Source organism: Molossus molossus, unplaced genomic scaffold (assembly GCF_014108415.1).
Source record: "Molossus molossus isolate mMolMol1 unplaced genomic scaffold, mMolMol1.p scaffold_m16_p_18, whole genome shotgun sequence".
Lineage (NCBI taxonomy): Eukaryota > Metazoa > Chordata > Mammalia > Chiroptera > Molossidae > Molossus > Molossus molossus.
Genome location: NW_023425353.1, coordinates 418806 through 431753, shown reverse-complemented (window position 1 = coordinate 431753; position 12948 = coordinate 418806). Strand labels below are relative to the sequence as shown.

The 12948-nt window shown below is 38.0% G+C and overlaps 1 pseudogene; it reads left to right on the top strand.

The window, feature by feature from the left end:
• The first annotated feature begins 9295 nt into the window (after positions 1-9295).
• LOC118633608 lies at positions 9296-10155 on the top strand (annotated as a pseudogene).
• Positions 10156-12948: the final 2793 nt, after the last annotated feature.

Below are 12948 nucleotides of genomic sequence, written 5' to 3'. Positions count from 1 at the left end.
CTCCCAGAGCCGGGACAGAGGCTAAAAAAGCCACAGCCACTCACCCTTAGGCTCCGGCAGAGGGAGGGCAGACTGGACTGGAACTGTATGGGGACACTCGGGATTTGGAGGGCACTCAGAGATTTGCTGAGTTGCTGCCACTCAGGATGGTGGCCATATTGCTCCTTCCCAGGGCTCTGGGGAGAGGCAGAAACCACTCCCTCAGAGATCCAACCCCACCCTGTGGGGCACTGAAATGCTAATTGAGGCTCATTAACAACCAGCATCTGCCCCACCCTCAGGAAGTCCCCTTATATTGAGCACCTGAGGGAGTTTTTCAATTAACTGACAACCCAAAATTTTCAAGTAACCTCTACTGCTAGCCTCCAGGCAAAAAGCTAGAGGATAACAGTACCTTTCCTGGGCTAGCAACTTTAACCAGGAAAGAAAGAAAGTGAGTCCTCCCTCACTCACCTAAACCCAGGAGAGGGAGCCACAAACAGCAGAACACCAACACCCACAGGGAAACTTGACAGGCTCCAAAGCGCCCTGTGATAGCCAAAATGGTGAAACACAGAAACAGAAGCCAAATGAAAGAACAAGAGACCCCCACCGAAGATGAGATCAATGTGGAGCAGTTAGGTAAGTTAACAGAGCTAGAATTCAGAGCCATGATGTTGAGGAAGCTCAAAACAGCATGAGTAAGGACATAGAGATGCTGAAAATAAACCAATTGAAATTAAAAATCACCAAAAATAGATGAAAAATGACATATCAGAAATGAAAAACACATTGGAAGATCTAAAAAGCAGAGGAGAGGAAGCTGAGGACCGGATCAGTGAATCAGAAGACAAGGTAGAAAAAAATCAACCAATCAGAAAACCAAAAGGAAAAATGATTAAAAAACAGGAAGACAGTGTAAAAGAACTATGGGACAACTGGAAATGTAATAATATTCCCATCATAGGAGTCCCAGAAGAAGAAGAAAATGAGCAAAGATTAGAGAATATATTCAAAGAAATAGTGACGGAAAACTTCCCTAATTTGGTGAAGGAAGAAGGCATTCAACTTCAAGAATCACAGAAAGCCCCAAGTAAGAAGAACCCAAACAGGCCCACACCAAGACACGTAGTGATTAAAATGCCAAAAATTAAAGACAAAGAAAGAATCCTAAAAGCAGCAAGAAATAAGCAACAGGTTACCTACAAAAGAAACCCCATAAGGCTCTCAGCTGACTTCTCACAAGAAACACTACAGGCCAGAAGGGAATAACATGAAGTAATCAAGGTCATGAAAAACAAGGATCTGAATCCAAGACTACTCTACCAGCAAGGCGGTCATTAAAAATTAGAAGGTCAAATAAAGAGCTTCCCAGACAAAAAAGGGCTAAGGGAATACATTAGCACCAAACCAGCACTGCAAGAAATGTTAAAAGGACTACTGTGATTTGTAGAAGAAATAGGAAGAAAAAGGTAACCACACTAAACAAAAATGGCAATAAATAAGTAAAATCAATTATCACCTTAAATGTAAATGGACTGACTGCTCTGACAAAAAGACATAAAGTAGCTGATTGGATAACAAAGCATGGCTCGCCTTGGCCTGTTTGGCTCAGCAGTTAGAGTGTAAGCCTGCGGTCCCAAGAGACCCGGGTTCGGTTCCCGCTAAGGGCACGTACCTCAGTTGCAGTTTGTCCCTGGCCCTGGTTGGGTATGTGGGTGGCAACTACTCAATGTGTCCCTTTCACATCAATGTTTCTCTCTCTCTCTCTCTTTCTCTCCCTCCCACTCTATCTGAACAAAATATCAAAAAATGTCCTCGGGTGAGGATAAAAAAAAAAAAAAAAGAAAGCATGACTCATCTATATGCTGTTTCAAGAGACCCACCTCACAACAAAAGCACAGATAGGTTGAAAGTGAAGGGATGAAAAAAAATTTTCCAAGCAAATGGAAAGCAAAACAAAAGCTGGGGTAGCAATACTCATATCTGATAAAATAGATTTTAAAATAAAGGCCATAACTAGAGATAAAGAAGTCCACTACATAATATTGAAAGAATCTATCCTAGAAATTATAACCTTGATAAACATATATGTACCCAATCCAGTAGCCCCAAAATATATTAAAAATCTTCTGGAGGACTTCCAAGGAGAAATCAACAGCAATACAATCATAGTAGGGGACTTAAACACCCCGTTTACATCACTGGATAGATCCTCGAGACAAAAAATTAGCAAGGAAACAGAGACTCTAAATGAAGCACTATACCAAATGGATTTAATAGATATCTACAGAGAATTACACCCCAAAACTACAGAATTCACATTCTTCTCAAGTGCACATGGGACATTCTCAAAGATAGACCACATGATAGGACAAAACTAAATCTCTACAGGTTCTAGAAGATTGAAATCATATCAACCATCTTCTCAGATCACAATGGCATAAAACTAGAAATCAATTGCAACAAGAACATGCAAAGATATTTGAACACATGGAGGCTAAATAGCATGTTATTAAACAATGAATGGGTTACTGAGGAAATCAAGGAAGAAATAAAAATTTCCAGGAAACCAATGAAAATGAACACACAACAACACAAAATCTATGGGACGCAGCAAAAACAGTTCTGAGAGGGAAGTTCATAGCACTATAGGCCTATCTCAAGAAACAAGAAAAAGTTCTAATAGACTATCTAACCTCACAACTTAAAGAATTAGAAAGCAAACAAAAAGAAAACCCCAGAGCAAGTAGAAGGAAGGAAATAGTAAAGATCAGAGCAGCAATAAATGACATAGAGACCCAAAAAACAATTCAAAGGATCAATGAAACAAAGAGCTGGTTTTTCTAAAAGATAAACAAGGTTGATGGACCCTTAGCTAGACTCATCAAGAAAAAAAGAAAGAGAACACAAATACAGAAAATCAGAAATGAAAGAGGAGAAGTAACAACCGACACCACAGAAATACAAAAGATTGTTAACAGCTACTATGAACAATTATATCACAATAAATTTGAAAATCTATGCAAAATGGACGAATTTCTAGAAACACATAGACTCCCAAAACTGGACCAAGAAGAGATAGAAAACTTGAACAGACCAATAACAACTAAGGAAATTGAAGATGTAATCAAGACTCTCCCAGCAAACAAAAGCCCAGGCCCAGATGGCTTCATGGGGGAGTTTTACTGAACATTCAAAAAAGAACTAACACCCATTCTCCTCAAACTAGTTCAAAAAATTTAAGAAGGAAGACTTCGAAACTCATTCAATGAGGCCAGCAAAATTCTAATTCCAAAACCAGAAAAAGACACTACAAAGAAAGAAAACTACAGGCCAATATCCCTGATGAACATAGATGCCAAAATCCTGAACAAAAAGTAGCAAATCGGATCTAGCAATACATCAAAAAAATTATCCGCTATGACCAAGTGGGATTCATCCTAGGGATGCAAGGCTGGTACAATATTTGCAAATCCATAAATGTGATACACCACATAAACAAAATGAAGAATAAAAACCACATTATCATATAAATAGATGCTGAAAAAGCCTTCGACAAAATCCAGCATCCATTTCTGAACAAAATGCTCAGCAATGTGGGAATAGAGGGATCATATCTCGATATATTAAAGGCCATATATGAAAGACCTACAGCCAACATCATACTCAATGGGCAGAAACTAAAAACATTTCCCTTAAGAACAGGAACAAGACAGGATTGTTCACTTTCGCCACTCTTATTTAACATTATACTGGAAGTTCTAGCCACAGCAATCAGACATGAGGAAAAATAAAAGGGATCCAAATTGGAAAGGAGGAAGTGAAACTGTCATAATTTTCAGATGACATGATACTATACGTAGAAAACTCCAAAGACTGCATAAAAAAATCTACTGCACCTAATAAATGAATTTGGCAAAGCAGCAGGATACAAAATTCATGTCAAGAAATTGACAGCATTCTTATACACCAATAATGAACTCACAGAAAGAGAAACTAAGAAAACAATCCCATTTACCATTGTGGCAAAAAAAATTAAGATACCTAGGAATAAACTTAACCAAAGAAGTAAAGGACCTATTTGTAGAAAACGACAGATCATGGAAAAAAGAAATAGAGGCAGATATTAAAAAGTGGAAGCACATACCTTGTTCATGGATTGGAAGAATTAACATCATTAAAATGTCCATACTACCCAAAGCAATTTATGGATTCAATGCAATCCCCATCAAAATACCAATGACATACTTCTCAGATCTAAAACAAATACTACAAAAATTCATATGGAACCAAAAAAGACCTCAAATAGCCACAGCAATCTTGAAAAAGAAGGACAAAGTAGGAGGGAGCACATTACCAGATTTCAGGTTATACTACAAAGCCACTGTAATCAAAACAGGCTGTTACTGGCACAAGAACAGGTATATAGACCAGTGGAACAGAACAGAGAACCCATAAATGGACCCAAGGCAATAGGCTCAATTAATATTTGACAAAGGTGGCAAGAGCATATAGAGGAGTAAAGACAGCCTTTTTAATCAATGGTGTTGGGAAAATTGGACAGCTTCATGCAAAAAATGAAACTAAACCATCAACTTACACCATACACAAAAATAAACTCAAAATGGATAAAAGACTTAAATGTGACCAGTGAATCCATAAAAATTCTAGAAGAAAATGTAGGCATCAAAATTTCGGACATCATATGCAGCAGAATTTTCACTGTTACATCACCTAAGACAACAGAAATTAAGGAAAAAATGAACACATGGGACTACATCAAACTCAAAAGCTTCTGCACAGCCAAAGAAACAATCATCAAAATAGAAAGGCAACCCACTGAATGGGAGAACATCATTGCCAATGATTTAGTAGATAAGTGGTTAATTTGTTATATATAGAGAGTGCTCATACAACTCAACAAAAGGAAGACAAAGAACCCAATTAAAAAATGGGCAGAGAAGCTGAATAAACACCTCTCCAAACAGGACATACATATGGCCAAGGGACAAATGAAGAAATGCTCAACATCACTAATCATCAGAGAGATGCAAATTATAACAACAATGAAGTATCACTTTACACCTGTCAGAATGGCTGCCATCAACAAATCATCAAACAACAAGTGTTGGCCAGGGTGTGGAGAAAAGGGGACTCTAGTACACTGCTGTTGGGAATGCAGACTGATGCAGCCACTATGGAAAACAATATGGTGTTACCTCAAAAAATTAAAAATTGAACTTCCATTTGACCCAGTGATCCCGCTTCTGGGAATATACCCTAAGATGCCTGAAACACCAATCAGAAAGAATATATGTTCCCCCATGCCATCTCTCAACCTGCCAGGATTGGTGGAATGCAAGGAACCTATAATCACACGCTGGTTGGAGTGAGCAGGAGGTTTGGAAAAGAGCAAATGCTCTAGATGTCTGGATGCAGTCCCATTTATTTGAAGTTTACAAGTGGATTTAAGTAAATTATTTCCTTGAGATGGCATTCCTGCAAACAATCATCCTAGCTTTGTTTTTATCTTTTTATGAGAAGAGTCCTTGAAGTCAAAAGATAACAAACCCTTATTCACATGCAAATGAAGCACCCAATACATATAGGCGGAACAGGTTTCCCCCAGGCCAGTATTTTGAGAATGCATTAACACAAGGTTGAGAGTGCTTAACACAAGGTTATAAAATGTCCATCTTCCAACCCCCCAACCCCACATCCCATGTTAATAGCAGCTCTATTTACAATAGAAAAGATCTGGAAAGAGCCCAAGTGTCCATCATTAGATGAATGGATAAAAAAGCTGTGGTACATATACACAATGGAGTACTATGCAGCTGTAAGAAAGAAAGATCTCTTATCCTTTGAGATGACATGGCGGGACCTGGAGAGTATTATCCTAAGTGAAACAAGCCAAGCAGAGAAAGACGAATATCACACGATCTCACTTATTTGTGGAATATAATACACACAACAGAGGGGGTGAGGGAGAGGGAAGAGATAAAACCACGGAACTTATATGCATGTACACATAACCAATGGACATAAACAACAATGCTGGGGATGGGGTGAGGGGGATGGAGAGGAGGATGTCAATGGGAAAAAAAGGAGAGACATCTGTAACAAAAATAAATTAATGAAAAAAGAAACAAACAAAAGGAGGCAGCTAAAATGAGGAGACAAAGAAACATGTCCCAAATAAAAGAACAGAACAAAACTCCAGGAAAAGAAATAAACGAAATAGAGATAAGGAATCTATCAGAAGCATAGTTCAAAACTGCTTATAAGGGCACTCAATGAACTTAGTGAGAATTTCAAGCAACTTCATGAGGACCTCAAGATCATAATAAAGGACCAGTCAGAAATGAAGGATGCACTAACTCAAATAAAGAATAATTTACAGAGAATCAATAGTAGAGTCGGTAAAGCCAAGAAGCAAACCATCAATTTGGAATATAAGAAAGCAAAAAACACCGAATCAGAACAGCAAAAAGAAAAAAGAATCCAAAGAAATGAGGATAGTATAGGGAGTATTTGGGACAACTTCAAGCATGCCAACATTCATATCATGGGGGTGCCAGAATGAGTAGAGAGAGAGCAAGAAATTGAAAACCTATTTTAAAAAATAATGACAGAGAACTTTCCTATCTTGGTGAAAGAAATAGAGATAGTCCCAAACAAGACAAACCTAAAGAGTTTCACACCACCACACATCATTATCATAATGCCAAAGGTTAAAGACAAAGTGAGAATCTTAAAAGCAGGAAGAGAAAAGCAGCTATTACCTACAATAGAGCTCCCATAAGATTGTTGGCTGATTTTTCAAAATAAACTTTGCAGGCCAGTAAGGAATGGCAAGAGATATTCAAGGTGATGAAAAGCAAGAACCTACAGCCAAGATTACTCTATCTTGCAAAGCTATCATTTAGAATTGATGGTCATATAAAGAGTGTCCCAGACAAGAAAAAGCTGAAGGAGTTCATCACCACCAAACTAGTATTACATTAAAGTTGACAGGTCTTCTTGAAAAAAAAAGATTAAAAAATATGATCAATAAAATGGCAATAAATACATATCTATCAACAATCAAATCTACAAATAAAATGAGCAAGCAGAACAGAAACAGACTCATAGATACAGAGAACTTTTTGTTGATTGCCAGATGGGAGGGGGGCTGGGGAGATGGGTGAAAAAGGTGAAGGAATTAAGAAGTACAAATCACTTGTTAGACTAACAAACTTCGAAGGGAAGGGGTGGCAGGAAGAGAGAAACCAAAGAATTTATATGCATATATGTATAACCAATGGACACAGACAATAGTGTGGAAAAGGCAGGAGGTGGGCAGAAGCAGGGAGGATGGGGTCAAGGGGAAAAAATGAGGAACATCTGAAATACATTCAACAATAATGATAAGTTAAAAAAAGGAAAAAAAAAAATGTTAAAAAAAAAAAAACACACAGCAAAATCAAACCAAGTCCCCAAAAGATAAGAAAGCAAACAAAGAACAGTTGTAACCAAAGCTTTATTTCTGAGAGATAAGAGCTCTCAGAGACAAATGAGAGCTGTCTAACCAAAACTGACTTCCTCCTGTGAAGGAACTAAAATTAAAGTCATAGACTCTTCTCCCCTGCCAAAATGGTACTGCAGATGACTCATTCCGAATCTCAAATGGCCAAACCAAAACCAAAAGCATGCTCCAATCAAATCCTACACCAGGGCACTAAGATTTTTCTATGTCACTGAGCCATGCCTACTGCTGAGTGGTGCCTATTGATTCCTACAGAATCCCAAATGGTTAAAAAAAAAAAAAAATTATGGGGCAGATGCTCTTGGTCATGAGCATCAGAGACTTTTACCCACTTTGGCTCATCAACCCACCAATAACTCATTTTCTTTCCCCAGCCAGCCATAGCAAGCAATCAGCACCAAGAGAAAGTGCAGGACAGTTCCTGAATAAAATCACTCGGAAGCTGCTAGGGATTCCCAAATTTTCATATGGAGTCAGTCAGCCACAGGAAGCCTGGGGAACCCCCTCCAAAGTCCAGGGACTTATGTGGGGGCTCCCAATTGCTCTTAGCTGGCCTGCCAAAACTGTAACCAAAAACCAAGTTCAGCCACCTGCTTCCAAGAAAGCCAGATGCTGGTGAAAAAGGAAAAAAGTTTATTCAAGTACCAGTCACCTGAGAAGATGGGGGACTTGTCACAAAGCCCATCTCAGTATCTCAGCGAAGGTAAGTTTATAGAGAGGGAGCAGGAAAGAAGAACAAAGAGATCAAGACGAAGGTCTGTGGATGTGCAGGCAGTGTGCTTGCTGGTATTACATTAAAGCTGATATGAATCTTTAATGTCAACTGGAACTTGTCAGTGCTAGCCAAATTCCTTCAGTTAGGTGAACTGCATCAATCAAAGTCATGATCAAGGCCATTTCTTCTATAAGCAGAAACTGGAATTGCTGATACCTGCAATATGCTTATAAGAAAACTGTCAGTGTGTAAATTCCTTGTATCTGTTTGTTAGTACATTTTATTTTAATTCCATTTCATGGTAGTCAGAGTAGTATAAAGTTTTATTTCATTACATTACAGTAATCAAAATAGTATGATATTGGCCAAAAACGCCCCCCCCACACACACACACACAAAACAAACAAACAAACAAAAAAATAGACATGCAGATCAATGAATCAGAAATAAAAGCCTATAAATAACCCAGATGTATATGGGCAACTAATTTAACTAATTTTTTACAAGGGAACCAAAAACATACAATGGAGAAAAAAGACACTTCAATAAATAGTACTTGGAAAATTAGAAAGCCACATGCAAATGAATAAAACTAGATTTCTATTTGTCTCCATATACAAACATTAACTCAAAATTGAATGAAAATCTAAATATAAGAGCTAAAACAATGAATTATATAGAAAAAAACATAGGTACTAAATTTATATACCTTGGTCTTATTTTATCAATTTGACCCCAAAGACAAGGGAAATAAAGGCAAAAATAAATAAATGGGACTATATCCATTTGAAAAGCTTTTGCACAGCAAAAGAAATTGTTAACAAAACAAAAAGGCAACAAACTGAATGGAAGAAGATATTTGCAAACAACAGCTCTGAAAAGAGGTTAATACTCAAAATATATAAACTCATACAGCTCGACAACAAAGAAACCCAATTTAAAAATGGGCAGAGAACCTGAACAGACACTTCTCCCAAGAAGATGTACAAACAAACAACAGATATATAAAAAGATGCCAACTTCACTAGCTATTAGGGAAATGAAAATCAAAACAACAATAAGAGCAGTTTGTCGCATAATGGAAGATGGCTGTTTCAGCACTGAACTGGGTGATGGGCTCCTCTAACTGGGGACTTCAGCAGCCTTAGGAATGGTCCTGAAGGCTGTGGCTGGCATGTACAAGCAGCTTAAGAGTGAGTGGAACTGTAAAAGCCCCAGTCTTAGCAAGCACAGGTAAGAGTTAGACCATCTCAAGCTGCTTCTGCTGGAGCTCAACTTCCTGCCTACCACAGGGACCAAACTAACCAACCAGCAGTTCATTCTGGCCCATGACATACCGGAGATTGGGGCCCACTGGAGTATCCTATACAAGGACATCACCTCCTCTGAGTGCTACATGGCTCAACTCAAATGCTACTACTTTTATTGCAAGGAACAGCTTCCCACATCAGCACACATGCACCAACTCTTGGGCCTCAACCTCCTCTTCCTGCTGTCTCAGAACAGTGTGGCTGAGTTGGAGCAGCTGCCTGCCAAGAACATCCAGACCAGTGTATACATCTAGCATCCTGTGTCCCTTGAGTAATACCTAGTGGAGGGCAGCTACAACAAGAAGTTCCTGGACAAAGGCAACATCCCTCCTGAGAACTATACCTTCTTCATCAACATCCTGCTTGACACTATCAAGATGAGAATGCTACATGCATCATAAAGGCCTATGAGAAAATCCTCTTCACTGAAGTCACCAGGATCCTCTTCTTTAACACACCCCAAAAAATGACAGACTATACCAAGAAGTGAGGGTAGGTCCTGGGCCTCAACAACCACTACAGCTTTGCCCCCCTCAGCAGAAGTCAGAAGACACTACCATCCCTCCACAGAACTGGCCTAACAGGTCAAGTGTGCCCGGCAGCTGGAGATGATCCTCTGAGCTCAGCAAGCACTGGGGTGGGGCTGGACTTGAATTATTGAAAGCAGTTGTAGTTCAGGGTTTTCTCCAATAAAGCTGAATGGGCAAAAAACAAAAACAAAAACCAACACACAGTGAGATACCAACTCACATCTGTTGGAATGGTTATTATCAACAAAACAAGAAATGAGTGTTGGAGAGGTTGTGGAAGAAAGGGAACCCTCATTCACTGCTGATGGGAATGTAAACTGGTACAGCCTCTATGGAAAACAGTATAGAGGGTCCCAAATGATTAAGAATAGAGCTATGTACTATATGACCCAGCACTCTCTTGTTTGAGTATCTACCTGAAAATTTTGAAAATACTTATTTGTAAAGATGTATGTACCTCTGTGTTTGTTGCAGTATTATTCACAGTGGCCAAGACTTGGAAACAACCTACGTGTCTTTTGATGTATGACTGGATAAAGAAAATGTGGTACATACATACAATAAAATTTTAGTCATAGAAAGATGAAATATCTCCATTTGTGACAACATAGATGCTAAGTGATGTAAGTCAAATGGAAAAGGACAAGAACCATATGATTTCATTCATCTGTGGGATATAACAGAGAAAGCAACCAACAAACTATACAAATGAAACTCTAGACACAGACAATGGTATGGTGGTTACCAGAGGGGAGATTGTAGTCCTGAAACTTATAGAATCTTATTATTAACCCAATATATTTAATTAAATAAAATTCTTAAAAATTTGCTTTATTATAAAACTGGCATACTATAAATTATGTTATTTGGTTTTAATGGTGTTTTGTGTTTGAAATAGAAAGGAGACAATTTTGAGAATGTGAAAATCAATTTTCTGCATTCCTACATTTTATTTAGCAAAATTGAACCTGACATGTTATATAGTAACACATATCAAAATTACCTGAAATATATTTTTTGAGTCTATGTAACGGTTTTTTTTCCCAACCCCTAGTTTTAAAAAAATTAGAACAAGGTGTTCAATTCATCTATTGAATTTTGTCCTTATATTTTAAAACATTTTAAAATGCTAATGTATCTGAATATGGTTTTGTGGAGTAACTGAGAATCCACATCAAATTATTATGTGCTATATAGTGAAGATTCAGGCACTATATTTTGATAAAATTTAGTTTAATTCTACTTTAGCCATTTTCTGTGTGTGACCTGTATAACCTTACTAATCTTCTCAGATATCTCACCTTCTAGAATAAGACTAACAATAGTCCAACTTATACAGTCCATCTCATAGATTATTGTGAGGAATAAACTTGAAAACATGGATTTCAAATTGTTAAAATTTTTTGTTTATGGCCCCCTACCTCCTCTAAATAAATGAATAATGGATTTTAAAGACTCTAAGATTGAAAGGATGGCAACTTATTAGTCTGCCAAGGCATCAGATGTTTACTTACCAGTGGATCCACTTGCTGAAGTTCTGCCTTTCTTATCTTTTCATGGGAGTATTAAGGGAAAAGTTTGAGAATCTCTGGTTTCAATAGTTATGCCATCTTACAGTAATATTGTTCATTTGCTTTCCTATCGGGACCTTTAACTCAGAGCTCAAAAGCTGTGGCACATTCATACAATGCAATACTACTTGACAGTTAAAAAGAAGGAACCCTTACCTTTTGTAACAGAATAAATGAACCCAGAGGGTATAAAGCTCAGTGAAATAAGCCAGTCAGAGATAAACAAATACTATATGATCTCACTTATATGTGGAATCTAATGAACAAAATAAACTGATGAACAAAACAGAAACAGAATCATAGATACAGAGAATGGACTGAGAGCTGTCATAGGGGAGGGGTGCCAGGGTCTGGGTGAGAAAGGTTAAGGCAATAAGCAGCACAAATTGATAGTGCTTAACAGCCACAGAAGCAGATTTTAGCCAGAAGAACATAATCAATAAAGTCTAGATAACAGGGTATGGGGCCAGGTGAGTGCTCCAGGCAATGGAGGACCACTCTGTAGGGTTCATGGTTTTCCCAGAACTTTTCTGTCATCTGAAACTGGTGTAGAATAGTATTAAATGTAAACTGTGGCTGAAAAATAACCCTATGTTCATAGTAGTGCTATTTACAATAGCTAAGATCTGAAAACAACCCAAGTGTCCATCAGTAGATGAGTGGATAGAAAAGCTGTGGTAGAGTCATGATCTTGAAGAAGCTCAACAGCATGAGTAAGGACATCAGCACCATGAGTAGAAATATAGAAACATTAAAAGCTAACCAAGTAAAAATGAAGAATGACATAACAGATATTATGAACACATTGGAAGGACTAAACAGCAGAGGAGAAGAAGCTGACGACCGATCAGTGAATTAGAAGAAAGGGTAGAAAACAATCAACCAATCAGAAAACCAAAAGGAAAAAATAATTAAAAAACAGGAAGATAGCTTAAGAGAACTGTGGGACAACTGGAAACATAATAATATTTGCATCATAGGAGTTCCCGAAGAAGAAGAAAATGGGCAAGGGTTAGAGAATATATTTGAAAAAATAGTAACAGAAAACTTTCCTAACTTGGTGAAGGGAGAAGGCAGTTAAGTTCAAGAAGCACAGAGAGACCCAAGTAAGAAGAACCCAAAAAGGCCCACATCAAGACACGTAGTGATTAAAATGCCAAAAATTAAAGACAAAAATGGAATCCTAAAGGCAGTAACAGATAAGCAACAGGTTAACTACAAAGAACACCTCAAAAGGCTCTCAGCTGACTTCTCAACAGAAACACTACAGGCCAGAAGGGAGTGGCAGGAAAGTAATTGAGGTCATGAAAAG